This window comes from Balaenoptera borealis (genome assembly GCF_965194805.1).
Source record: "Balaenoptera borealis genome assembly, chromosome: 3".
Taxonomy (NCBI): Eukaryota; Metazoa; Chordata; class Mammalia; order Artiodactyla; family Balaenopteridae; genus Balaenoptera; species Balaenoptera borealis.
The window spans coordinates 158,566,656-158,593,654 of record NC_138866.1 but is presented as its reverse complement, the minus strand read 5'-3'; the positions used below and the strand labels follow the sequence as shown (position 1 = coordinate 158,593,654).

General features: G+C 38.0%; 3 long non-coding RNA genes across 7 annotated transcripts in view; 2 read left to right on the top strand and 1 right to left on the bottom strand.

Annotated features, from left to right (window-relative positions):
* Positions 1-26,999, top strand: part of LOC309625974 — a 247,575-nt gene that overhangs the window by 9,100 nt on the left and 211,476 nt on the right. The gene's annotated exons all lie outside the window — the stretch shown is intronic.
* LOC309625981 lies at positions 13,846-18,179 on the top strand. Its single transcript, XR_014242866.1, has 2 exons — positions 13,846-16,673; positions 17,039-18,179. It is a non-coding gene; the product is annotated as an uncharacterized lncRNA (long non-coding RNA).
* LOC309625960 overlaps positions 18,681-26,999 on the bottom strand; it is a 431,996-nt gene continuing 423,677 nt past the window's right edge. For all 3 annotated transcript variants that reach the window (XR_014242833.1, XR_014242834.1, XR_014242835.1), the window contains 2 exons: positions 21,691-21,938; positions 18,681-20,385 (listed from right to left, as the gene is read on the bottom strand). This is a non-coding gene — a long non-coding RNA (uncharacterized lncRNA). The remainder of the gene's footprint in view (positions 20,386-21,690; positions 21,939-26,999) is intronic.

The following is a 26,999-nucleotide window of genomic DNA, read 5'->3' as shown; positions in this document are numbered from 1 at the left end:
AGTGGCTCAGATTTTTCCTGGTGATCTGCAGTGGCACCTGGCCTAGGTTTCTCTTTAGACCTTGGTGTGTTTCTGACCTCTCTACTGTTTTCATGGTGTATTTTAGTGTTCTTGAATTCTTTTCATCATTATAGCTTGCTGTCAATTCTTGATACCTGTTGAAGGGAGATCCCCACTACCACCCCAGCCTAGTTCCTCTTCAGAAATGTATTGGATATCTTTGGCCCTTTGTTTTCTCATATGAATTGACAAAGAGAATATACAATTCATGAAACAATGGCTGGAATTTTGGTAGAATTACACTGACTTAGGGAACAGTTTGGAGATAACTGAATTTTTTACGGGATTAAATTTATGTAAGATCATGACAAAACTCTCCATGTATTAGATATTTTCAAGGGGTTTTTTTTGTATTAAAATGATTTTATAGTATTCTCCATAATTATTTCATGTCTTTTAAAATAATTCACTTTTAGATATCTAATACATTTACATTTTCCTAAAAAAATGTATTCTTAAAAATCTCATTGTGTATTGGTTTTTGCTAACATTTTGTGTTGTTTATTTCTGTCTTAAAACACTGCTAGTGTGTCTTATTAATCCCAATTATATGTCTGTGTTTTGGGCTAAAACCATCATGTGATTTCTAAACAATAGCCTATGTGTAGCTTCTTTTTTAACCCCCATAATTTTGATTTTTCTAATCACACTGTAATGTCTAACAGTGGTGCAGAGGAAAGCAAACATGCTTGTTTTGGGCACAGATGACCTGATAGTAAAGGGAATATTTACATTCCACCATGAAACAGGATGGTTGTTACAGGGATTTTTGTAGATAATGTCTATTGGATTAAAGAAATCTTCTTCTATTCTCAATTTGCTAACATTTTTATCATGAGTGATTGTTCAACTTTATCACATTTTCTGCATTAATAAGGTGATCACTTGGCTTATTTCTGTTAATTTGTTGATGTGGTAAATTATCTAAATTATTTTTCTTATGTTAAAAAACTTACAGGGGTGATCCTACATTTTTTTTGACGTACTTGTGAGATTGGACACCAAATTTCCTCACTTCTATTGCATTATTCTGGTTGTGATAGTAAGGCATCATTTGTCTCATAAAATACTTTAAGAACATTTCCTCTTTTCATGTATTCTGGAAAGATTTCTGTAAGAGGAATTAGGTTTTCTGTATGTTTGGTAGATCTCAAAAAAATGCTCTGAGATTATTATTTTCTTGGTGGAAATGTTGTGAATTACTGAGTTAATTTCTTTAATGATACAGGATTACTTACACTTTTATTTCTTCTTGAGATAGCATTTTGTCAGAATGATTTTAGATATCTAATTGTTTGCTTATTTATATATTTATAAGCACACTAACTGGATTGCTTTCTGTGTTTTGTATGATGCAAATTTTTCAAATTTATTTTAGGTGTGTCTTTTGTAAAGAGCATATGGCTGGATATTTTTAATCGAGGCTGACAATCTTTGTTATTAACTGGATGACTCAGTTCTTTGCCATTTATGGTGATTACCGTATAGTTAGATTTATTTCTACTATCTTGTTCCTGCTTTTTCTATGTTTTACTTTTCTTCACGCAGCCATTGTGTGGATTAGTTGGGGAGTTTGTCCCTATTTTTCCTCTACCCTTTTAAAAATTATAAATTCAAATTTCTGTTTGTTTAAGGGTCTCATAGGAATTTTAGCATGTGCATTTTACTTCATGAAGTCAAAATTTGAGCACTGTTAATACGACACTCTCAAATAACTCAAGAACCTTAAATTACTTTAACTGTGATCAGCTTTTGCAACTCATACAATGTTTTCAAATAGTTTGGTCATATTCTAATGTCACAAATTAGACACTCTTTTATTGCTTTGTACTAGTGATGCCTTTGTAAACTATTTACACACATTCTTCACTTCTTTGCTCACCACACCTCCTGTACAGTATTCACATTGTCCATATGGAATCATTTTGCTTTTGTCTAAACGTTTCTATAATGAGAGTTTGTTGGTGATAAACTCTCAGTTTTTGTTTAAAAGAACATATTATTTATTTTGTTCTCATTCTTGAGTTCACAGAGTATAAAATTCCAGGTTGACAGATTTTTTTTCTCAGCATTTTGAGGAGACAGTTCCGCTGCATTCTGGCATTAGCTGTTGCTGATGAGAAGTCCTCTATCTGTTTCATTGTCATCACTCTGTGGAACGTGTCTTTCATGTTATTTATTCTGCCTTCACTGCCTTTGGTGCTGTATGGCTTGTCTACAGGATTTACAGATAGGGAGTTCACTGGGCTTACTGGCTTTGCATTTCAAGATGTTCAGCAATTGTGTCTTTGAACCTTGTCTCCCCCACCATTTTCCTGATGTTCTCTTTCTCAAGTCCAATTTGATATACGTTGGACATTCTCAGTCTGTCATCTGTGCTTCTGCTCCTTCCCCTCTTTATAATTGCTCCTTGTTCACGTTTCTGGCCTACATTCAGAGAATTCTTTTTTTTTTTTTCAAGTATACTTACCAGGTCACTAAGATTTTTGCTTGGATTACACACATACTTGGTTTTAAAGTCAATTACAATCAGTTTTTAATCTCAGTTATTTTTTTATTTGTAAAATTTGTAGGTTCTTTTTCAAGTCTGTTTCATTTTAGCAGCCTTTTACACTTCGCTTATATTTTCATCTATATTTCTATACCTTCTAGACTGATTTCTTTTATGTATTTATGTCAGAAAATTTAAATATTTTCAGTGCTTGGAGTTTGACACTTCCTATTTCTTCATGGAGCTTTAGGGTACCTTCCTCAAGAGGCAATTTGTGGTTGCTTCTTCCAGGTGCCTGCACTACATACACAGTTTTAACCCAGGACTATTTTACATTAAAATCCCATTTTCCTTTCAGCCTGACACAAGGTGTGAATTCTAGCTCCTGTTACTGAGACAGGCTGGGCCCTGGGACCCTTTGCTGCAGTGCTGCAATGCTTGCACCTGGACACACCTCGCCTCGAGCTACAAAATACAGAGAAACTGTATGGGACTAAAAATAACTGTGTGCATGCTCAGTTGGGGCAAATTCTGGACCCAAAAGATACAAAAGGACAAAAAACTCAACTGCCATTTCTGAAGAGCCGGGAGCAAAAACTGGGTGTCAGAACAACAGCAGAGTACTACGCATGCCCCCCTACACTCAACACCACAAAGGGGTGGGCACACCACCTAAGCCACCACTCCGGCCCGACCCCTGGACACACCCTTACCCTCACCCCATATAGGGAATGAGCTCGCCCCTCCTTGGGGAGCGAGCAAGGGAACCTGTTACTTGTTTTCGCTTCCTCCTGCAGCCGGCACAGGAGCCCCAATAAAGCCTTGCCTGAGTTTCTTGTCTGGCCTCTAGTCAATTTCTATTGACTGGGGAAGGCCAAGAATCCTGGTTGGTATTGCTACCAAGAGCCAGCCTGAGGTTATGGGGTTTCCAAGACCTAGAGAAGCAGCTTTCCCTGAAGCCTCCATTTTCATTTTGTGTTTTGTTTATCCTCTAAAGGTGTCACTCTCCAGGTACCCAGGAGGTGACTGCCCTGGGGAGCGAGGGGAAGGGGTGCTGAGCTCACTTCTCAGTTTGCAGAAGCCCCAGGCTATCTCCTGACCCCATGCCTGCCCCGTGCTTGCTGCAGACCACAGGTTCTGATGATACTGAAGCAGCTTTTGGTTTGGGCTTCCCCATCTCTTGGAATTCCTGCTCTGTCGTCATTGAGGAGCCTCTGAAGACTGTCCTTACTTCCTGCCCGATATGTGATCCATTCAAAGAGGTTTTAAAAAAATATAATCTAGCACATTAATTTTTCCAAATAAGCCTCTCTCTGAATCTCTGTCTGTCTGTCTTTCTCTCTCCTTCCCTTCATCCCTCCCTCCCTGTCTCCCTTCCTCCCCATTCTCACTTTCTCATGTATATCTATACATTATATATACCTATAAACTTAATATTTTAAGTACTTTCTCAGAATGTTTCAGTCAATCTTCCATCATGATAAATTCAGCACTTTTCAATAAAATTCAGTAGCATTTTTTATTAAATTATATTAAATATTATTTTTGCAGGCTGTAGTTATTGTTTTAAATTATTTGCACATTATATACATCTGGATTTCATATTTCTCTCTTTATCCATTTTTCAAAAGTAAATCTTTCCCAGACATACCATGGAAATGACAGCAGCAATTGCATGTGTTAAAACTGTTACACTAATACTCCAAGATCTTTGCAATTGCTATAAAATCGGATTATTATTTTACATTAAACTTAGATCAAAATAATGTAGAAACTCTGTTCTAGATTTAAGGGACATTTTGTATAATCAGCACTATTGTATATATCCTTTTGCACTTGTTTCCCACATACACCCACATACAACCTCACATTTTTTTCTAAAGTACGTATATAATTCTAGAGTATATTGATACAAATCTTTCACATATTTTTTTTGTAATTACTGAAGCATTCTAAAGATGCCCCCAAATGCAGAAAATAGTATCAGACATGCTTATGTATCCCCCACCGAGATTAAAAAATCATTAATAATTTGCTTCATTTCATACACAGGCCTTCTCCTTTTCTCTCTATCCCTTCGAGTTTTTATATCTTTGTATCTTTCTTAAAAAATGAAACAAAAGCCTCACATGATCTTTTCACTCCCCATCACAGTTCAGAATTAACCACTGTTTGGAATTATAGTTTTACCTTTCCTATATTTGCATCTGTACTTCTAGTACCTGGAAAAAGCATCTGTAAATAATATACACTGCAGAGATTTTTAAAACTTATATATATTTTATTCTTGCTTATATCTTTTTGCAACTTTGCTTTCTGCTCTATACTTCATAATTGTGGAATTTAGCTAAGCAAATATAGATTCAGTTCATTCAGTTTAGCTGCTGTATGAAATGCCACTGTATGAATAAATCAGGTTATTATGTGCTCACCTTCTAAGTGATGGTTACATTGTTTCCACTTTTGCCCTCTCTCAAACACTGCTACAAAGAGTAGTGCTGTGCATGTAAACTAGTGAACATGGATGAGACTATTCTCTAAGGTCCACCATTAACCTAAAGAATGGCTGGTTAGCATATGTGCATTTCAGCTTTCCTGGGTATTGCCAAATTGCTACCTGAAACCATTGTACCAATTTACACCCCCTCAAACAAGGTACAATCCTGTTTCCTCCATTTGAGACAAAACTCTGTTATCAGACATTAATCTGTTCCTGTGTTTTGGGTATTTAATTGTATTTACTTTGTGGCTTATTTATATATCTCTGATTACTAATGAAGCCAACCATCACCTTTTATGAGTTTATTAGCAATTCCACTTTTTGTTCTGTTACTCTCCTTTTCATCTCTTTTCCTATGTAATTTTCTCTATGGATTTGTAGGAGTTCAATCTATTCTTACAGTAATCTTTTCTTGCTTAAATAGACTGTAGACGTCTTTCTCTAGTGTGTGGTCTATTTTATTCAGCTTGTTTATTATATCTTTTTCATGGAGATGTTTTGAATTTTAATAAAATCAAATTTATCAATCTTTTATTTTTCTCCATAGTATTTGGTTTCTAAGATTTACCTAAAAAAAATTCTCTTTCCCAAATGTCACAAAGATATTTTCCTACTTTTACTTCAAAATCATTATAATTTGTATGTTTATATTGAGACCTTTAGTCTATTTGGGTTTTATTTTTCTGCACCTTGCAAGGTAGGGATCTAATCTAATGTGGATTTCTAATGAATAGACGGTATTCCCAGACAACTTGTGAATAGCCCCTCCTTTAAATTCTCACATGTAGTTCAGTCTTTATCATGTGTGGAGTCCTGGTGTATAAATGAGTCCCTTTCATGGCTTTCATTTCTATCCCATTGGTCTATTTTTCTATCCCTCCACTAGGATGTCTCTTTTCCATTGTATTTTACTAAGTATAGATACTTTGTGAAATGAGTCTTCCTTTGTTCTTCTTTAAATTGTTCTTAGCTGCGTATTTTTGTTTGTTTGCTGGAGAAGCAAAGTGATAAAGAGTTCAGACTCTTGCTCTGACACTGATTCTCTGATCTTGGCCAAGTTGCTTAACCAATCAGCTCCTGTGAATGTAGTTGATATCGTTATCTCCTAGGGGTTTTACAGGTTCAAAGGAGTTACTGTATTTAAAGTACGTAGGAAAGTGTCTGACACTCAGTAAGTGCCCCACAGATGTAGATTTTTAAAAGATATTTTGCCCTGTATTTTTCATATGCCTATTAATACACATTTCATGTGTTTATTTGTACATGTCTAATATAAAACCTACTAGATTCTGGTTGGAATAGCATTGAAATTATAGCTAATTTGGGAGAGAGTTAGAATCTCTACAAAATTATTCTTCCAGGACACATATGGAATTCACTTTCTATTCACTTAGGTCTTCTTTTAAACCTCTCAATATGTTTACTAATTCTATATAAAATTCTTTGAATTAGTTATATGTATTCTCATGTATAGTTTTTGGTATTATATTATATCTTTTAAAATTATGTTTTCCAATTTTTATTAGTGTTTGCAGATGCCATTGACAATGTACATTGATTTTGTATGCTGCCACAATGGATGAAATTCTCTTATTAGCTCTAATATTTTTCTATAACTTATTTTAATTTTTCTAAGTAGAAAATGAGACATTTTGTAAAGTATTAAGATTTTACTATTCTTTTCCAAGCTGTGTAACTGTTATTTCATTTTTGTGTATTATTGCATTGTCTAGCACCTCCAGATGATGTTAAATAGAAACTCTGGTATTGAACTTGATGACTGATATTGCTCCCAACTCGTAGTGGAAATGATTCTAAGATTTCACCATTGCGTAGTGGGGTTACTGCAGACTTTTGGAATATACCATCTATGAGTGAAGAAGAACAATTTTTTCTAGTGCTCCTTCCCTAAAGCTTCTGAGAACATCCCCCCACATCATACCATGTATAGGGGTTAAACTTTATGAAAGATTTTTTGAATCATAAATTATTACCATATTTTAATTTTCTGAATCTGCTAGTGAACTTGTTGATGCAAAAGGTGGTTTCTTGTTAAGTTTGTTTCCGGGACAGGGATTGAGGGGTTGTCTACAAGGATAGATTTTTGGCCAAAGTAAAAGTCATTCCAGTATTACATTAGTTTAAATACTAAATCAATCAATTTACTGAAATAAAAAACTCAAGTTCTTAACCATAATCTAAAGGTGTTTTTGTAGCTTAATTAAATACCTTTAAGCATTTCAAACTATGTCTATAAATGTAATATATTCAAATTATTATTTTTCTTTTTTTGAATTTTAGAATTTTATTTATTTTTTTATACAGCAGGTTCTTATTAGTTATCCATTTTATACATATTAGTGTATACATGTCAATCCCAATCGCCCAATTCATTACACCACCACCCCAACCCCCACCACTTTCCCCCCTTGGTGTCCATACATTTGTTCTCTATATCTGTCTCTCTATTTCTGCCCTGCAAACTGGTTCATCTGTACCAGTTTTCTAGGTTCCACATATATGCGTTAATATACGATATTTGTTTTTCTCTTTCTAACTTACTTCACTCTGTATGACAGTCTCTAGATCCATCCACATCTCTACAAATGACCCAATTTCGTTCCTTTTTATGGCTGAGTAATACTCCATTGTATATATGTACCAAATCTTCTTTATCCATTTGTCTGTCGATGGGCATTTAGGTTGCTTCCATGACCTGGCTATTGTAAATAGTGCTGCAATGAACATTGGGGTGCGTGTGTCTTTTTGAATTATGGTTTTCTCTGGGTATATGCCCAGTAGTGGGATTGCTGAGTCATATGGTAATTCTATTTTTAGTTTTTTAAGGAACCTCCATACTGTTCTCCATAGGGTCTGTATCAATTTACATTCCCACCAACAGTGCAAGAGTGTTCCCTTTTCTCCACACCCTCTCCAGCATTTGTTGTCTGTAGATTTTCTGATGATGCCCATTCTAATTGGTGTGAGGTGATACCTCATTGTAGTTTTGATTTGCATTTCTCTAATAATTAGTGATGTTGAGCAGCTTTTCATGTGCTTCGTGGCCACCTGTATGTCTTCTTTGGACAAATGTCTATTTAGATCTTTTGCCCATTTTTTCATTGGGGTGTCTGTTTTTTTAATATCGAGCTGCATGTGCTATTTATATATTATGGAGATTAATTCTTTGTCCGTTGATTCATTTGCAAATATTTTCTCCCATTCTGAGGGTTGTCATTTTGTCTTCTTTATGGTTTCCTTTGCTGTGCAAAAGCTTTTAAGTTTCATTAGGTCCCATTTGTTTATTTTTGTTTTCATTTCCATTACTCTAGGAGGTGGATCAAAAAAGATCTTGCTGTGATTTATGTCAAACAGTGTTCTTCCTATGTTTTTCTCTAAGAATTTTTTAGTGTCCAGTCTTACATATAGGTCTCTAATCCATTTTGAGTTTATTTTTGTGTATGGTATTAGGGAGTGTTCTAATTCCATTCCTTCACATGTAGCTGTCCAGTTTTCCCAGAACCACTTATTGAAGAGACTGTCTTTTCTCCATTGTATATCCTTGCCTCCTTTGTCATAGATTAGTTGACCATAGGTGCGTGGGTTTATCTCTGGGCTTTCTATCCTGTTCCATTGTTGAAGAGACTGTCTTTTCTCCATTGTATATCCTTGCCTCCTTTGTCATAGATTAGTTGACCATAGGTGCGTGGGTTTATCTCTGGGCTTTCTATCCTGTTCCATTGATCTATATTTCTGTTTTTGTTCCAACACCATACTGTCTTGCTTACTGTAGCTTTGTAGTATAGTCTGAAGTCAGGAAGCCTGATTCCTCCAACTCCGTTTTTCTTTCTCAAGATTGCTTTGGCTATTCGGGGTCTTTTGTGCCTTCATACAAATTTTAAGATTTTTTTATTCTAGTTCTGTAAAAAATGCCATTGGTAATTTGATAGGGATTGCATTGAATCTGTAGATTGCTTTGGGTACTATAGTCATTTTCACAATATTGATTCTTCCAGTCCAAGAACATGGTATATCTGTCCATCTGTTTGTATCATCTTTAATTTCTTTCATCACTGTCTTATAGTTTTCTGCATACAGGTCTTTTGTCTCCCTAGGTAGATTTATTCCTAGGTATTTTATTCTTTTTGTTGCAATGGTAAATGGGAGTGTTTCCTTAATTTCTCTTTCAGATTTTTCATCATTAGTGTATAGGAATGCAAGACATTACTGTGCATTAATTTTGTATCCTGCAACTTTACCAAATTCATTGATTAGCTCTAATAGTTTTCTGGTGGCATCTTTAGTATTCTCTATGTATAGTATCATGTCATCTGCGAACAGTGACAGTTTTACTTTTTCTTTTCCAATTTGTATTCCTTTTATTTCTTTTTCTTCTCTGATTGCTGTGGCTAGGACTACCAAAAGTATGTTGAATAATAGTGGTGAGAGTGGACATCCTTGTCTTGTTCCTGGTCTTAGAGGAAATGCTTTCAGTTTTTTACCATTGAGAATGATGTTTGCTGTGGGTTTGTCATATATGGCCTTTATTATGTTGAGGTAGGTTCCCTCTATGCCCACTTTCTGGAGGGTTTTTATCATAAATGGGTGTTGAATTTTGTGAAAAGCTTTTTCTGCATCTATTGAGATGATCATATGGTTTTTCTTCTTCAATTTGTTAATATGGTGTATCACATTGATTGATTTGCATATATTGAAGAATCCTTGCATCTCTGGGATAAATCCCACTTGATCATGGTGTATGATACTTTTAATGTGTTGTTGGATTCTATTTGCTAGTATTTTGTTGAGGATTTTTGCATCTATATTCATCAGTGATATTGGTCTGTAATTTTCCTTTTTTGTAGTATCTTTGTCTGGTTTTGGTATCAGGGTGATGGTGGCCTCATAGAATGAGTTTGGGAGTGTTCCTTCCTCTGCAATTTTTTGAAAGAGTTTGAGAAGGATGGGTGTTAGCTCTTCTCTAAATATTTGATAGAATTCACCTGTGAAGCCATCTGGTCCTGGACTGTTGTTTGTTGGAAAATTTTTAATCACAGTTTCAATTTCATTACTTGTGATTGGTCTGTCCATATTTTCTATTTCTTCCTGGTTCAGTCTTGGAAGGTTATACCTCTCTAAGAATTTGTCCATTTCTTCCAAGTTGTCCATTTTATTGGCATAGAGTTGCTTGTAGTAGTCTCTTAGGATGCTTTGTATTTCTGCGGTGTCTTTTGTAACTTCTTTTTCATTTCTAATTTTATTGATTTGAGTCCGCCCCCTCTTTTTCTTGATGAGTCTGGCTAATGGTTTATCAATTTTGTTTATCTTCTCAAAGAACCAGCTTTTGTTTTATTGATCTTTGCTATTGTTTTCTTTGTTTCTTTTTTATTTATTTCTACTCTGATCTTTATGATTTCTTTCCTTCTACTAACTTTGGGTTTTGTTTGTTCTTCTTTCTTTAGTTCCTTAAGGTTTAAGCTTAGATTGTTAAGGTTAGGCTGGTATTGCTATAAACTTCCCTCTTAGAACTGCTTTTGCTGCATCCCATAGGTTTTGGATCGTCGTGTTTTCATTGTCATTTGTCTCTAGGCATTTTTTGATTCTGTCAGTGATCTCTTGGTTATTTAGTAATGTATTGTTTAGCCCCCATGTGTTTATATTTTTTACGTTTTTTTCCCTGTAGTTGATTTCTAATCTCATAGTGCTGTGGTCGAAAAGATGCTTGATATAATTTAAATTTTCTTAAATTTAGTGAGGCTTGATTTGTGACCCAAGATATGATCTATCCTGGAGAATGTTCCATGCGCACTTGAGAAGAAAGTGTAATCTGCTGTTTGGGATGGAATGTCCTATAAATATCAATTAAATCTATCTGGTCTATTGTGTCATTTAAAGCTTGTGTTTCCTTATTAATTTTCTGTTTGGATGATCTGTCCATTGGTGTAAGTGAGGTGTTAAAGTCCCCCACTATTATTGTGTACTGTCGATTTCCTCTTTTAAAGTTGTTAGCAGTTGCCTTATGTATTGAGGTGCTCCTATGTTGGGTGCATATATATTTATAATTGTTATATCTTCTTCTTGGATTGATCCCTGATCGTTATGTAGTGTCCTTACTTGTCTCTTGTAACATTCTTTATTTTAAAGTCTATTTTATCTGATATGAGTATTGCTACTCCAGCTTTCTTTTGATTTCCATTTGCATGGAATATCTTTTTCCATCCCCTCACTTTCAGTCTCTATGTGTCCCTAGGTCTGAAGTGGGTCTCTTGTAGACAGCATATATATGGGTCTTGTTTTTGTATCCATTCAGCCAGCCTGTGTCTTTTGGTTGGAGCATTTAATCCATTTACGTTTAAGGTAATTATCAATAGGTATGTTCCTATTACCATTTTCTTAATTGTTATGGGTTTGTTTTTGTAGGTCCTTTTCTTCTCTTGTGTTTCCCACTTAGAGAAGTTCCTTTAGCATTTGTTGTAGAGCTGGTTTGGTGGTGCTGAATTCTCTCAGCTTTTGCTTGTCTGTAAAGCTTTTGATTTCCCCATCGAATCTGAATGAGATTCTTGCCAGGTACGGTAATCTTGATTGTAGGTTCTTCCCTTTCATCACTTTAAATATATCATGCCACTCCCTTCTGGCTTGTAGAGTTTCTGCTGAGAAATCAGCTGTTAACCTTATGGGAGTTCCCTTGTATATTATTTGTCATTTTTCCCTTGTTGCTTTCAATAATTTTTCTTTTTCTTTAAGTTTTGTCAACTTGATTACTATCTGTCTCGGCATGCCGAGATAAATGTGGGTTTATCCTGCCTCAGACTCTCTGAGCTTCCTGGACTTGGGTGGCTATTTCCTTTCCCATGTTAGGGAATTTTTAAACTATAATCTCTTCAAATATTTTCTTGGGTCCTATCTCTCTCTCTTCTCCTTCTGGGACCCATATAATGTGAATGTGTTGTGTTTAATGTTGTCCCAGAGGTCTCTTAGGCTGTCTTCATTTCTTTTCATTCTTCTTTTTTTATTCTGTTCCACGGTAGTGAATTCCACCATTCTGTCTTCCAGGTCACTTATCTGTTCTTCTACCTCAGTTATTCTGCTATTGATTCCTTTTAGTATGTTTTTCATTTCAGTTATTGTATTGTTCATCTCTGTTTGTTTGTTCTTTAATTCTTCTAGGTATTTGTTCTTTAATTCTTCTAGGTCTTTGTTAAACATTTCTTGCATCTTCTCGATCTTTGCCTCCATTCTTTTTCCGAGGTCCTGGATCATCTTCACTATCATTATTCTGAATTCTTTTTCTGGAAGGTTTCCTATCTCCACTTCATTTAGTTGTTTTTCTGGGGTTTTATCTTGTTCCTTCATCTGGTACATAGCCCTCTGCCTTTCATCTTGTCTATCTTTCTGTGACTGTGGTTTTTGTTCCACAGGCTGCAGGATTGTAGTTCTTCTTGCTTCTGTTGTCTGCCCTCTGGTGGATGAGGCTATCTAAGAGGCTTGTGCAGGTTTCCTGATGGGAGGGACTGGTGGTGGGTAGAGCTGGGTGTTGCTCTGGTGGGCAGAGCTCAGTAAAACTTTAATCTGCTTGTCTGCTGATGGGTGGGGCTTGGTTCCCTCCCTGTTGGTTGTTTGGCCTGAAGCGACCCAATACTGGAGCCTACCCAGTCTTTGTTGGGGCTAATGGCGGACTCTGGGAGGACTCATGCCAAGGAGTACTTCCCAGAACTTCTGAGGCCAGTGTCCTTGTCCTCATGGTGAGCCACAGTCACCTCCAGCCTCTGCAGGAGACCCTCCAACACTAGCTGGTAGGACTGGTTCAGTCTCCTATGGGGTCACTTTTCCTTCCTGTGGGTCCTGATGTACACACTACTTTGTGTGTGCCCTACAAGAATGGAGTCTCTGTTTCCCCCAGTCCTGTCAAAGTCCTGCAATCAAATCCCGCCATCCTTCAAATTTGATTCTCTAGGAATTCCTCCTCCCATTGCCAGACCCTCAGGTTGGGAAGCCTGATGTGGGGCTCAGAACCTTCACTCCAGCGGGTGGACTTCTGTGGTATAAGTGTTCTCCAGTTTGTGAGTCACCCACCCAGCAGTTATGGGAATTGATTTTATTGTATTGCGCCCCTCCTACCATCTCATTGTGGCTCCTCCTTTGTCTTTGGATGTGCGGTATGTATTTTGGGGAGTTCCAGTGTCTTCGTGTTGATGATTGTTCAACAGTTAGTTGTGATTCCGGTGCTCTCGTAAGAGGGAGTGAGCTCACGTCCTTCTACTCCACCATCTTGAACCAATCTCTCAAATTATTTTTAATCACCTCAATTACCTGATAGATTTGCATTCCCAAGCTCACAAGTAGATACTAAATATCTAATAAACTAATAAAGATGGCAATTTTAATTTCTCTGCTCTGTTTCAGTACCATTTACAAATTTAAGAAGATTTCAAAACTCAACAAATCAACATTTTTCACTTACATAATTTTAAATTGGAATTAAAATGACAGCATATTATATATTCTAATATAATAACAGATGAATATAAATACTTAATATATGTATTTTTCTATATTTATCAAAATTACTGATTCCACAAGTTTAATTCATATTGTCTCTATATTTAATCCCATTATTTCTCAGAGTAGATGGAGATTCTTAACCTTTTAGTAAACTCTTATGTCATCTTAAAGAGCCATGAGGTTATTTCCCCAGGGAAACTGTGAGAATTGCCCATGACTGAGCTGTTCAGTGCCAGGTCTGGGGCTATAGGTATCCAGGGCTGTCCTTCTCAAGTACCCCCGTCTCCCTTCCCCCCCGCCCCAGCCTTGCCTTCTAACACTAAGCTTTTTTCGTGGTCACCATGGCACATATCTCAGGCAAGGGCTGTCATTTAGCCCAAGCTCCAAGTCTGAGTTATAACATTTCAAAATTTTAAGTTGCCAGATGATAAGATAATTGCTTCAGTCTAAGTTTTCCATATAATTTCTGCCCACTGGTACCACAAACATTATAAATAAAGAAATAAATGTTATTTGATAAATGTGGGCTACATCATGAGGCTCTGATTTCTGCTATTTAGTAAGGTCATTCTGTGGGAGTGGAGAATTAAACCAAGAGCATTTCTGCTGTTGACCCATACTTAGTTTGATGTTATCCAAATCAATCATGTTGTATAATCATTTTTAAACATTCTGGAATCAGTGTGCTAACACTTTATTTTAGAAATTTTATATTCATATTCAAAAGAGATTGGTCTAGAAATTTCCTTGAACCTAACCATTCTTCCTGGTTTAAAATCAAGGGCATTTCGGTCTTATTTTATGAGTTGGGGGGATTTTCAACGTTTTTTTCTCTTTCACTTGTACAGTTTGTATAAAATGGGACTGTATTCCTTGAAGGTTTGGAAAATATTGCTTAGACCCATCTGGTCCTAGTGTTTTATTCATGGGTACATTTTAATCTATTCATTTAATTACATTGATTTGAAATCCTATTTCAATTTTCTATTTCTTTTCTTATAGTTTTTGTGCTTTATGTATTTTTGAATACCGTTTTATGTAAAATCTTAAATTTATCAGTATAACTTATTCATATATTTTTATCTTAAAATATGTGTTACATGACAGTACTTAATTTCTTGTTATTTACATACATCTTTATTTTTATTCAAAGGTTTGTCTTTTTTTCACCTTTAAAAGAATAAACTCTTAGTTTTCTGACTCTAATAATACTCTGTTTTCTATTTTGTTAATTGTGCCTTCATACTATGTTAAACATTCTGGATTTGGGGATTTATTTATGGTAAGTTAAATACTTCTTTCTGTTGAAAAGTCTGCTTAATAATTTTGCTATTCTTGTTTTCTAATATATGCATTTATGGCAACCTATTTTTTTCCAAATACAAATTTAGCTATATTATACAATTTTTTTAAGGTATTGCTTACATTGTTTTGCAATTATTACCTTATTTTTACTAATGGCATTCCTTGGTCAGTGGAATATTCTTTAGAAAAATGTTGTACCTTCTAAATTGTTATTGTTGCTGTTATTATTTTGAATTTCTTCTATTAAGAAATGTATTGATATATTTAAACAAAGAATTGTCCCTCTCTGGGTAATATCTTTTTTTTTCTTTGCATTTTACTTTCTGTGAAGAAATTCTCTTTGGCTCCGATGTTTGTTCTCATCCCCACTCTCTCTGCCCTCTTTTTCGGGACTCCCATTGGCACACATGTTGGATATTTTTATTCTGCCCACATGCGTGTTGAGCTCCTTCACTTGTGTTCCTACTAGTAGTGTTTCTTGGAAGGTTCTGCATTGTTTCCCTGGCTGTCTTCCTCTAAGTCTCTCCTTGACTGTATTACACCTGCTTTTAGATCCATCCATCAACTTTCAATTTAAAAGACTGTATTTTTAAAAAATTTCTTTAATTTCTTGTGGGTTTCATTTATTCTTTTTTCATGGTGTCTTATCTTTTCTTCAGGGCTTTGATTATATTTATGCTGTGGAAAATTTTAATTGTATTCTTTTAAAAATACTCTTTCAGATTTCCATTTCATCCTTTCAAATCACTGAGTTTAAGACTTGATTTTAGTTTTGTGCTTTGAGTCTCACTGATGTTGTGTGGTGTAACTCATGAATGGGAGGCTAGTTTTCTTAGTCAGGGTTCCTTGTGACCTGGATTGTGAGCATCTTCCATAGTGTATTCTATTTACTTTTGCCAAGAGCCCCAGGCAAGAAGCTGGCCTGCAGTTCACATCTCAGTTAGGTGGTTCCTGGACCTTATGAGTGGTGTAAATACAAGCTTTCAAAACGCGTTCCAGGTGCATGCTCATGGTTTCAAATTCTACCAACTTTTTTCTTCTTCCCCAGATTTCAGGCTGAGAAATATTTTAGTGTTGTCTTCTATGCATACATTTCATATTATTTTTAATAAATTAAATGTATTTGATACTTTTGTCCATAATTTCATAATGTTTCTTACAAGAGGCTTTTCCACTTTTTATTACATCCACTGTGCTGGTCCTAGAAACCTATATATACGTCCTAACCCAACGAGAAGCTAAAATTTTTAAAACTACTAGAATATCTGAAATGTTAACTATTTGCTTATATCTGCCATGCCCCTAACAACTAGTGAAATTCTAAATTCTTTTGTATTATTCCATTCCTATTTCATCTATGCTAGCACAATTGGTTAGCAAAATCTGTTTATTGCCCTAACAATAATAGAATGTTTGGACTGCCTCAATTATGCAATTATCTATGTACCTTAAAAGCAATAAGAACAAGTGAAGTAGTTGTCTACTCTGTAGATACAAAAGGTCATCTTATATTCAGTTATTCATGCAATACTAGGATGCCCAAAATCATTATTAGCATACGTTAGGATAATATGAATGTGTTATCACATATTTTAATTATTATATATGAGAGATGTGAAAGTCAGGCTATATAACCATAAAATACTACAAAGATTGAATTTAGAAAATTGCTCATTTCCCATCTTGAGAAAGCTGCATTTTCACAGTAACTTCATAACAATACAGCAATATATAAAATAATGTGTTAGTTCCCATACCTGAGAATACATGAAATAGTTTTTTTTTTTGAATTCTAAAACACATTTATTTTGGTAAGTGTTGAATTCTTTTTTTTTTTAAACAGCTAAGGGTCTGGCTTTTTTTTTTTTTTTTTTAATTATTAGCACCTTTAATTATTATTTATTTATTTATTTATTTATTTGTCTGTGTTGGGTCTTCGTTTTTGTGCGAGGGCTTCCTCTAGCTGCGGCAAGCGGGGACCAGTCCTCATCGCGGTGCGCGGGCCTCTCACTATCGCGGCCTCTCTTGTTGCGGAGCACAGGCTCCAGTCGCGCAGGCTCAGTAATTGTGGCTCACGGGCCCAGTCGCTCCACGGCATGTGGGATCTTTCCAGACCAGGGCTCGAACCCGTGTCCCCTGCATTGGCAGGCAGATTCTCAACCACTGCGCCACCAGGGAAGCCCTTGAATTCTTACTCATCAAGAAATGGACAACTTTCTAAATAAATATTTCCTTTCATCACCCTAAGATATTATTTCTTGCCTTAGGCCAAACCCATCCTTATAATTTCTCCTTCAAATCTTTCTAAGTGTCAAAACCACACTGGGAAGCATGTTTCAGAACTGGTGAAAGCCTAGCTTACATACCGGATTAAGCCTTAAATTGGAATATGATGACATACAGAGGAACTAAGCAGTGTGTGAGAAGAACCACAGGACACACTGCTCAGCTCTCTGTGCCTGGAAGATGCCCCAGGGGCAGCTTTGCCTCGTTGTCACTTGTATTTGCTGGATTATCCCTTCGTTCTTTCATTCCGTGCTCTTCTATGATCAAGAAAGCCATTAATAGTAAGTCTGCTAAGAGCTGGGGTCACTGAACTGTCGACCATCTTGTATCTAGGAAGGGAATGCACAGGAAGACAGCCTCGGGCGTGTGCTGAGATCGGGCTGTTCTGTTTCATAGTCTCCCTTCCAGAGCCTCTGTTGTCCTTCTTACTAGGTTTCCCTACTTTTTCAATAGTCCATGTCCCTCCTGGATTCTGCTAGGATTCAGAATCCTCCTAGGATTCTGCTTCCTATCCAAACCCACCATTGCAGCCTCCCATGACTCCAAGAGCCAACACCTTCAAGGGCTCCAAGTCTTAAATTACATTTCCTCTCTCACCATAAAAAACAATAATAAATAAATGAATTACTTTGTCCTGTGTAAGTAATTTGATAATCCTATAAGTTTATTCAAGCCTTTTCCAACTTCTGTTAACTCCAGCGACCACTTACCATTAAAATATAACGGAAAGGTATTCTTCCTGACTCCTAATCACGGGAACCCATGAAAGACATTCACCAAGATGGGCATTGGTCCCTCAAGGGCGAGGATGGGTACCAACTCCAAGCACTCTGAGAAAGAAGAAATGTGACAAAAATAATGCTGACATCTAATGAGTCAGCACTAGAGAGTAAATACAGGCCGTGTAAATACAAACTTGGAGCCAACAAGATAAGAGCAATGAGGAGTGCGATTAAGATCAGTCAGGAGGTATTGTTGGTAGTGAGGAGTTGCTGGGGAAAGGGAACGTTTGCCTCCAATAGTTTTTTTTTTTTTTTTAATAAATTTATTTATTTATTTATTTATTTATTTTTGGCTATGTTGGGTCTTCGTTTCTGTGCGAGGGCTTTCTCTAGTTGCGGCAAGCGGGGGCTACTCTTCATCTCGGTGCATGGGCCTTTCACTGTCGCGGCCTCTCTTGTTGCGGAGCACAGGCTCCAGACGCGCAGGCTCAGTAGTTGTGGCTCACGGGCCTAGTTGCTCCGCGGCATGTGGGATCTTCCCAGACCAGGACTCGAACCCATGTCCCCTGCATTGGCAGGCAGACTCTCAACCACTGCGCCACCAGGGAAGCCCCCTCCAATAGTTTTGAGACAAAATGAACAACATACAGAGGAAAATCAGCCTATTGTGGGGACAAGTAGAGTTGAGCCAATTCCTGTTTTCAGACAGCCCCAAATAAAAGGAATCTCACATTTTGCCAATACTGAAAATAAGTTAAAATTATGCAATTTCCACAAATGGTTAATTTTAATTACCTACAGAATGAGAAGTTGACCAGATTTTCCATCTGCTTTAATTCAGATGCATAGGATTTACTCACAGTCCATTTGTTCATACATTTTCAGTTATGGTTTATTTTTCATTGCAGTATCAGGGTTTCCTCTTTTTCCAAGTTCAAGAGTCTCTGTCCCACCCAATTTCCTTTTCATGGACTATGACCTCCCCTCCTATCCCAAAAGCAAAGTTTACCAGAATTCACAGTCTAATACGGTAAAAAAGAAAATCGCATGCCCTCAAGTATGTAGTCAAACCATACTTGAAGAATTACAACAAAATAAAGACTACAGACTTGTTTTTACTACATCACTAGCCTGGTAAAATTTGTGAACTAGAGTAATACAGGCAAATTCCTTTGGCCCTCCTGTTGGCCCTCTTGTGTTTGGTGAATGAGGCAGCACACACACATGTGCACACACACAAAGTCACAAAAATAGCCATGGCTGCTTATTCTAGTCCGAGATAGAAGTCAGATTAATAAAATGGATTTAACTCTTGATCATCCAGGCTAACAGAGTTGACACTGCAAACTTTCAGATGGTACAGAAATTGAAAACCCACGTTAGCAATCTTCTCTACCAGTTACGGGGAGCGTAGCCTTGACCTCACTTCCTCTCACTTGCCTGGTGTACAAAATGGGAATAATAATGGTATCTTCCTCATTGGTTGTTGAGAGACCTTCCCCAGATCAATGTATCGAGAGCTGAACCGAGGCAGCTGGAAGCCACAGCACACATACTTCATTTTACTTCACTGCAGACCTTGTCACAAGAGTGATAGTTTTTTGGTTCCTAAGAATTGTGTCACCCATTAAGTAAGCTACGAAAAATCTTTGTTATAATTGCTAACTCATTTAAATATAACAGCATCTAGTGTTCCTTGAATTCATGCTCCTTTAAAGAATGGATAGTGCAAAGAATTAACAAAAGTAGGGAAAAAAGTGTTCATTGTCTTAATTTGGGGTCCCCAGAAGCAGACTCTGAGACTAGGGTTTTAGTATAACCCAAGATAGGAGCTGTCCTGTATTCGTTTGGTTCATTCTTTCCTTGGAAAGCGGAGGCACGAAACCCCTCCATTTCGGATCATCTTCCATCATGTCATGCTGTAGTTGGAACAGGAACGTAATGGCAAACAGAGAGCTAATGCTGTTATCTGCAAATTACTTCCTCAGACAGAGAAAGCATGCATGTTACTGAGAATTTAAAACTATAATTTGCCTGGATGGTATACAATTCATAGAATGTGGACCTAAGTGTAAAAGCTACTACACAGGAAAAGATCTTGTAAAAATAGCCATCGCTAACACATGTGAATGCTGCCATGTGCCATGATCCTCTGTGGGCATTTACATGTGTCATCACATGTACTCAACAATGTCAAGAGATAGTAGGACAACTCCTATTTCACACATGGGAGCTCAGGTTTAGAGGGGTGTATCCTGTCCGTGGTGGAACCGGAATTAGAAGGGGAGCCCACTGAGCTCATCTCCATGCACGCAGCCACTGCTGCATGTGGTCTTTTTCCCTCTTCTGGAGCACTACAGTCCTTGCTTTCACGCCCTCCAAGGAACCAGCTTACTGAGGGCAGAGCTCTTGTCTGCCTTGCTCACTACTTGCACAGCACCAGACACAAATAAGATGGAGAAGAGACACATGTCTGCTGATCATTCATAGCACAGAGCTGCTCATTCTCAGCTGCATTTCTGCCCAAAGAAAGAAAAGTTGGGGTCAGTTTTACTGGCCATGAAATGTTTAATCCTCCCTGCAAAGCTGACTCAGTCACCAGGCAGGCTGTATTTTTGAATTACCATGTTTTGTCAATGTGAGCTGGGGCTACTCTTTATAAGTCCACTCTACTCACAGGAAATATAGTTTTAGTCCTAAATAAATGACGACTTTTATATTTGAAATGTATGTTCTAGTTTCTAGTATATTTCATTGTCCTGGGCAGCTTGGTATTTATGGCAATCTGGATTTCCTTGATGTGTACTGGGTTCCACTCCAGATTACATTTGGAACTCCCATTAAACAGGATGCTTCAGCAGATGTTTTCATGGGAGATTTATCTATATCTATATATAAATACATGTCTATATTCTATGGACAATATGGATCTATGTATAGATCGATCGATCTATCTACAGATCCACATTGTCCATAGAAGCTGTGAATCATACCCCTATCAGTTGTGGTGTTTGTGTTATTTCCAGTCCTTTCCAGTGGAACCTACTGGAGGAAATGACACAGCAATGGGAATGCTATGTTGTCCAGGTCCCAAAGAATTTCCTCAGGCTGGTGCTAGTGAATACTCCAGGTTTCAGAGTAAATGTTCTTTGAATGAATTGTGTATAACTGTGTTGATTCCTGAACAGATATAAATCTCAAAAAAAGAGGAAGAGGAAGGAGAAGGAGGAGGAGGAAGACAGGGGAGAAGGAGAAGAAGAAGAAAAAGGAGGAAGAGGAGGAGGAGGAAAGGAATGGGAGAGTTAGGAGCATATATTGGAGTTTGTTTATTTATAATAAGGAGCAAACCAGAGAAATGCCAGCACTTGGAGAGTCCCACACCCCCCCTTGTTTTCTTTGAAATCTCCATGACTAAATTTGGTGATTAACAGTCAGTTATGTAGATAACAAAGTAAATGAGATTTTAAAGTGAAAACTAATATTGAGAAAAGAATTAGGAAGGGAATTATAAAGAGGTTGTTTTTGGTACAGCAGCAGAGGAAACGGGATCTGTTTATAGAAGTGGACGTTGAAAGCAGAGTACTTTCTATTAATATCAACAACCATTACCTAAAACATTAGCTATTTTCGTTTCCAACAGCAGCTCCTAAATTTATCCATATATTAAATATTTTCCTTGGAGTGCATGATGTAAGCCCAAAATATCACAATGTTGATGGGATGTTTAACGAATACAATTGTATGCTGATGGAATCCTCATTACTAGACAGTAAAAGCATTTCTTTCACGTTTCTTGATCAGCTGTTTCTCATTTAGGGATTCACCTCTTTCTCAGGTTCTCCCCGACCTGCACTTGGAAATCTCAGCCGTGGACACTGGTGCAAGCGTTTTCTGTCTCGTCGGCATGTTAGAAACATGGCTGTGCAGGGTGCTGCCAGAGGCGGAAGGGAGACGGGAAACGAAAGGTCTTGGCAGTTGGCTGCACGAAGGAGACGTGGAGGATGGGTGGCGGGTGGAGCGCTGCGGGGTGCTTGGGTCTGAGCCAGGAAGCTCGGCAGTGACCAGGGACGTCCTGCAACCAGAGTGGAATTTGATGATTTTTTTATAAGAGGGTTTTATCTCTCTGTTCCAAACATTTTCTCCCTACAAATAGCCAGCAAGAGAAAAGACTAGAGAAGGAAGGGAAGAGGCAGTTGGGGGCTGAGAATTCTGGGGGGAAAGGTTAGGATGATGCCAGGGCCAGGAACAGAGGGGAAGTAGGGCTGTCAGAAAGAAAAGCGATTCTCTATTAAATCCTATCTTCCCTGGCAGGGAGCAGGGTCTTAGTGCTGTGACGTCTGGGCCCATCCTATTGGCCTGGACCAGGTACATCTATCAGTGTCTACCAAGATTTGCACCAGACATATCCACGTCCCCTCCAGCTGGCTGTAGGAGATGCTGAGGTCATCCTGGCTGTGCTTCTATAGCCTCCCTTGGTATTTCCCCTTACCTCTGGGTCTCAATCCATGCTCCACGAAGGCAGAGCCCCATCAGTCACGCTCAGCACTCTGACTCCACGGTCTGTACAGTGCCTGGCGCTGAGTGTGCACTTAATGAACACTTGCTGAGTGGATGATGCCATAACTGCATGAATTAGAAACAACCTACTCAACTTTAAATGGTAGTAAGTATCTGTGGTCGGCAGATAATGCACCTCCCCAAAAATGTTCTAGGAGAGGAAATTTTTCTTTTTCCTCTGGCCATCTTAGGTTCCTGGCTGGGGCTTGTAAATTAGACAGACAGAAGAGAGATTCACAAGGGGAAAACAAGCAGAAGTTTTGTAACGTGCAGCGCTCATACACGCAGAAAACTCAGCGGTGAGTAACTCAAAGGGGTGGATAGAACTGGGGCTTATAGAGCATCTTAAGAAAGAAAAATACACTTTCAGAAACATGACAAGACAAAGGAAAGGGACTTGTGGTTTTAGGGTCAGCAAGGTATATGAAGGCAAATACTCTGGGGAGCTACTGGGAGATAAAGGCCAGTTAGTAAGTGTGTTGTGTGGATTCCTCTGCTGCCAGCTCTGGGCTGATCAGTTTCTAGAGTTGTCCTTGGTGATTAACTTCTGTCCTTTCTAGCAGAGACGGGAAGGGACACCTTTACACATTTATTTCCTGCTTTTAGGCAAATGGGGGAGGACAGAGAGCTTTTCTTGTATTTGCTTCTTCTCACTTGTCTTCAGCTCCAAATAATCCTTATGGCATAGTGGCGTATTCTGGTGTGGCATATTCTGCTACCCCTCAATGTCTACATCCTAATAACAGAATCTGTGAACGTGTTAGGTTATGTGTAAAGAGTAACTAAGCTAGTAGATGGAACTACATTTGCCAGTCAGTTGACCTTGGGATGGCATGATTGTCCTGGATTGTCTGGGGTCCAATGTAATCACAAGGGTCTTTCTAAGGTAGGGAGGGAGGAGGTGAAAGTCAGGGAGAGATTAGAAGATGCTACATTTCTGGCTTTGAAGATGGAGAAAGGGGCCAGGAGCTAAGGACTGCAGGTTACCCTAGAAGCTGGAAAAAGCTAGGAAACACATCCTCCCCTAGAGCCTCGAGAGAGAATGCAGCTCTTCCGATCCTTGGTGTTAGCTCAGTGAGACCCATTTTGGACGTCTCACCTCCAGAACCGTAAGATATTAAATTTGCACTATTTTAAGCTGCTACATTTGTGGTAATTTGTTTCAATGTCGATAGGAAACCCATCAAGTATCTTTGTGTACAGAGCTGACCTCTTGAAAAGTTGTGTACTAAAAACATCCTTTTTGTCACTTCCATTTCCCTTCTCAGTATTCATTTTCTTCTACTTATGGCATTGTTATTTTCCACTGGTAATTAATTTATACTGTTCAAGAACTAACTTATAAAATCTATTTTCCATGAGAGGAAATTATTTCATTTTAATATAAAACTCCGGCAGTTCAAAACTTTCTATGCTCAAATAAAGCGAGTATTTTCTGACCCTCAGACACCATTTTTGCTACTGCCTGTCTCCACATGGACCAGGGTGCAGGGTGGCTGATGGGGTGTCTGAACCAATGAAGTATTTGACCAAATTGAATTATTCAGTCAATCTTTTGGTTTGGATAATTCAATTCAACCAAATAAAGTTTCAGATAGCTTGTAACTGGTACCGAAAGAGGTTTTATTTCAGTTGGGAAAGGTCATCCTTAGAAGTTAGAACCATGAGCCTTTTCATTACTTCCTGGAGCATAAACTCCTTACTCAACCACCCCCATAGGTTGATAATGCACTCTGGAGTCACGCACCTCTAGACAGTGTCTTCACTTACCCAGGAAAGCAGACACTAGAAATTTCACCACCCAGGATCAAGGCATGAGCTCTTCACGCTTATCTACTCAGATTTCTCTGCTCTTATGTACATTCACTTTCACAGCAAACACTTAGAGAAACAGTCAAGGACTCATGAAAATCTTGTTTCCTGTAGAGGTATTATATAAAGTTCACTGGGATGAAGTGGAAATGATTAAGAAAAATATGGAGAAATAGCATGGTAATGCAGAGTAGAGTCCATGAACCAAAGCAGAGGAGAGAGTTTTTATTTTTGTAGTCTTTTCTCCTTGTCATGATTTATGTTAAAATCATGTAGTGGATAATCTGAAAACACAGTTGCTGGAGCACCAATATCACAGTGTCCATCCTTCCCAGGCCTCTTTGTTCTGAAATCCTGTGCATCTATTCCAGAAGCAAGAAACATGAGCAGGTTCAGAAAATGGAACAGCCGCCTGGATGTGGCATTGTTTAAGTCACTCTCAGCCTCAATCTTCTAACAGAGAAAGCACCTCCCACTCTTGACTTAATTTTCTTTCTTCTCTGACTGTGCACAGGCATTGAAATAGGAGCATGTAAATCAAATCTCCTAGGCTGTCTTTAAGACATAGGTCAGAAGACAGCTCTCTGAATAATGAACTAAGGGGACGTGTTAACTTAAATTTAGTAGAACAAATCGACATAGACACGTACGTCCAGAGATAATTTATATGGTGTCTGCATGACAGCCCCACAGCACTTCACAAGATTAAAACAGAGAAAGAAAAAGAGCAGTAGTAAGGAAATTCAAGCCTTTCAGTCTCAACCATTAACTCCAACAAAGCCACAATTGCCAAACAAGCGGGACATCATTGTCTGAGTCCCCACATAGATTACTGTGCTTGTTACCTGACTGGCAGTTTTGAAGAAATTTTTAAACACGACAAGTCATCCACACAGTTCTTTGGAAAAAGAGTGCAATGGCTAGGGCAGTGCTAGCTGCTGTAACCAGCAGACACACAAACCCATTAAGTGGCACCAAGTGATGGAGGTCTGTTTCCTTCTCAAGGGATGTGCAGAAATGGGTATTCCTAGTGGGTGAGTGGGTGGCTCTGGCTTTCCTCCAGGTGGTGATCCAGAGACCCAGGTCCTTACACCTTATGGCTCCACCCACATCAAGACCCTCAAGGCTGTGCACATCAAGGGGGTTAAGGAGAAGATAGCCTGGAGGATTGTGCATGGAAGAGTTTTATTTTCAAAATAAAGAGCATGAAAGGGGTGTGCATCACTTACGATCACATTCAATTGGCTGCCACTTTGTCACATGACCACAAGGAAGTCTGGTAAATGTGGTCCTGCCATTTTCCAGGAGGAAGAGGAAATGGGTGAACAGACAACTGGTCTCTGGCACTAGAAACACCAGCCCCGCCAGTGCAGGAAGCATTCTGGGACACCGCCCCCCCCAAACCCCTTGGTTTTACCACCTATCACAATTGATCGCAAACTTGAGTGACTGAGAATTGTGAATGTTAACAACTAAAAGAGTAATCAGCATTTGCCAATTTCAAACTCTCATTTTCAGGTAAAAATAAAGTCCAGGAAGGCAAAATAAGTCTTTGAGGACCATAGAATTTAGCTACCGACAAGGTCAAAACAGTTTTTTAATTTATTAAATTTATAGCTTAGTGTTCTTTCTACCACAATTCATAATTCAGTATTTGATTTTTTTATCATAAGCCCTTCCTTGGACTTATTAAAATGAGCCATCCTGAATCACTGGAGTTTGGGAAAAAAATGATAAGAACTTAGGGACTGTGTCTATTAAAAAATGTATTGATGAAAATAAGTGAGCTGGTGAATAAGTATTAGTCACACATCTTAAACTCTTTTGAAAGAGACTGCTTATGCATGCAGACAGTCATGTTCTTAGCCTACCCACATTTTCAAAACTTCCCCAAATTTGTGACAATACCATTTATAAATATAAGAAATAAGATGATAAACATTTTCCTTTATGCAGATGATACAATCTTATGATTCTGTACGAGGAGTGACTTCAAGAAGTAAATGAAGTTAATGACCCTTACTGTCAGCAGGAATTGTTCAATATCAATTATGCTGAAACAACATTGTCATTTTTCAGCAGGCACTTTTTAGTATGGGAAAAAAAACCCATTAAACTCTATTCACCAGGTTAAATCATTTAGTTAGATTAATTGGACCTTATAGATAACATCCTATGAATTTCACTGAGATTCAGCTATATTCATTTATTGACTAAAAAATATTTATTGAGACCCAGTTAAGTGTCAGGGAATATGTTAAATACAAAGTTTATGCCTAAAAGTCTATGCTCTTTTGTAGAAATGTGTTTTGCTATTGATCTGCTTCCAAGTTTCATGCTAGAGGTGGAAGATTGATAATTCTTCTCTTTGAATAAATTCAGAGCCAATGAACGCATTTAATGTTTTATGGTTCACACTGATGAGGTGCTGTGGACTGAATGTTTGTGTCCCCCAGAACCTAGATGTTGAAGCCTAACCCCCAGTGGGACAGTATCTGGAGGTAGGCCCTGTGGGCAGTGATTAGGGTTAGATAACGTCATGAGGGTGGAGTCCCCATGATAGGATTAGTGTCCTTATAAGAAGAGGAAGAGACACCAGAGCTCTCTCTCTCTCTCTCTCTCCCTCTCTCCCAAGTGAGAACACAGTGAGAAGGCGGCCGTATGCAAGACAGGAAGAGGGCTCTCACCAGGTCCCAAGTCCACTGGCACCTTGATCTTGGACTTGTAGCCTCCAGAACTATAAGAAATAAATGTCTGCCTAAAC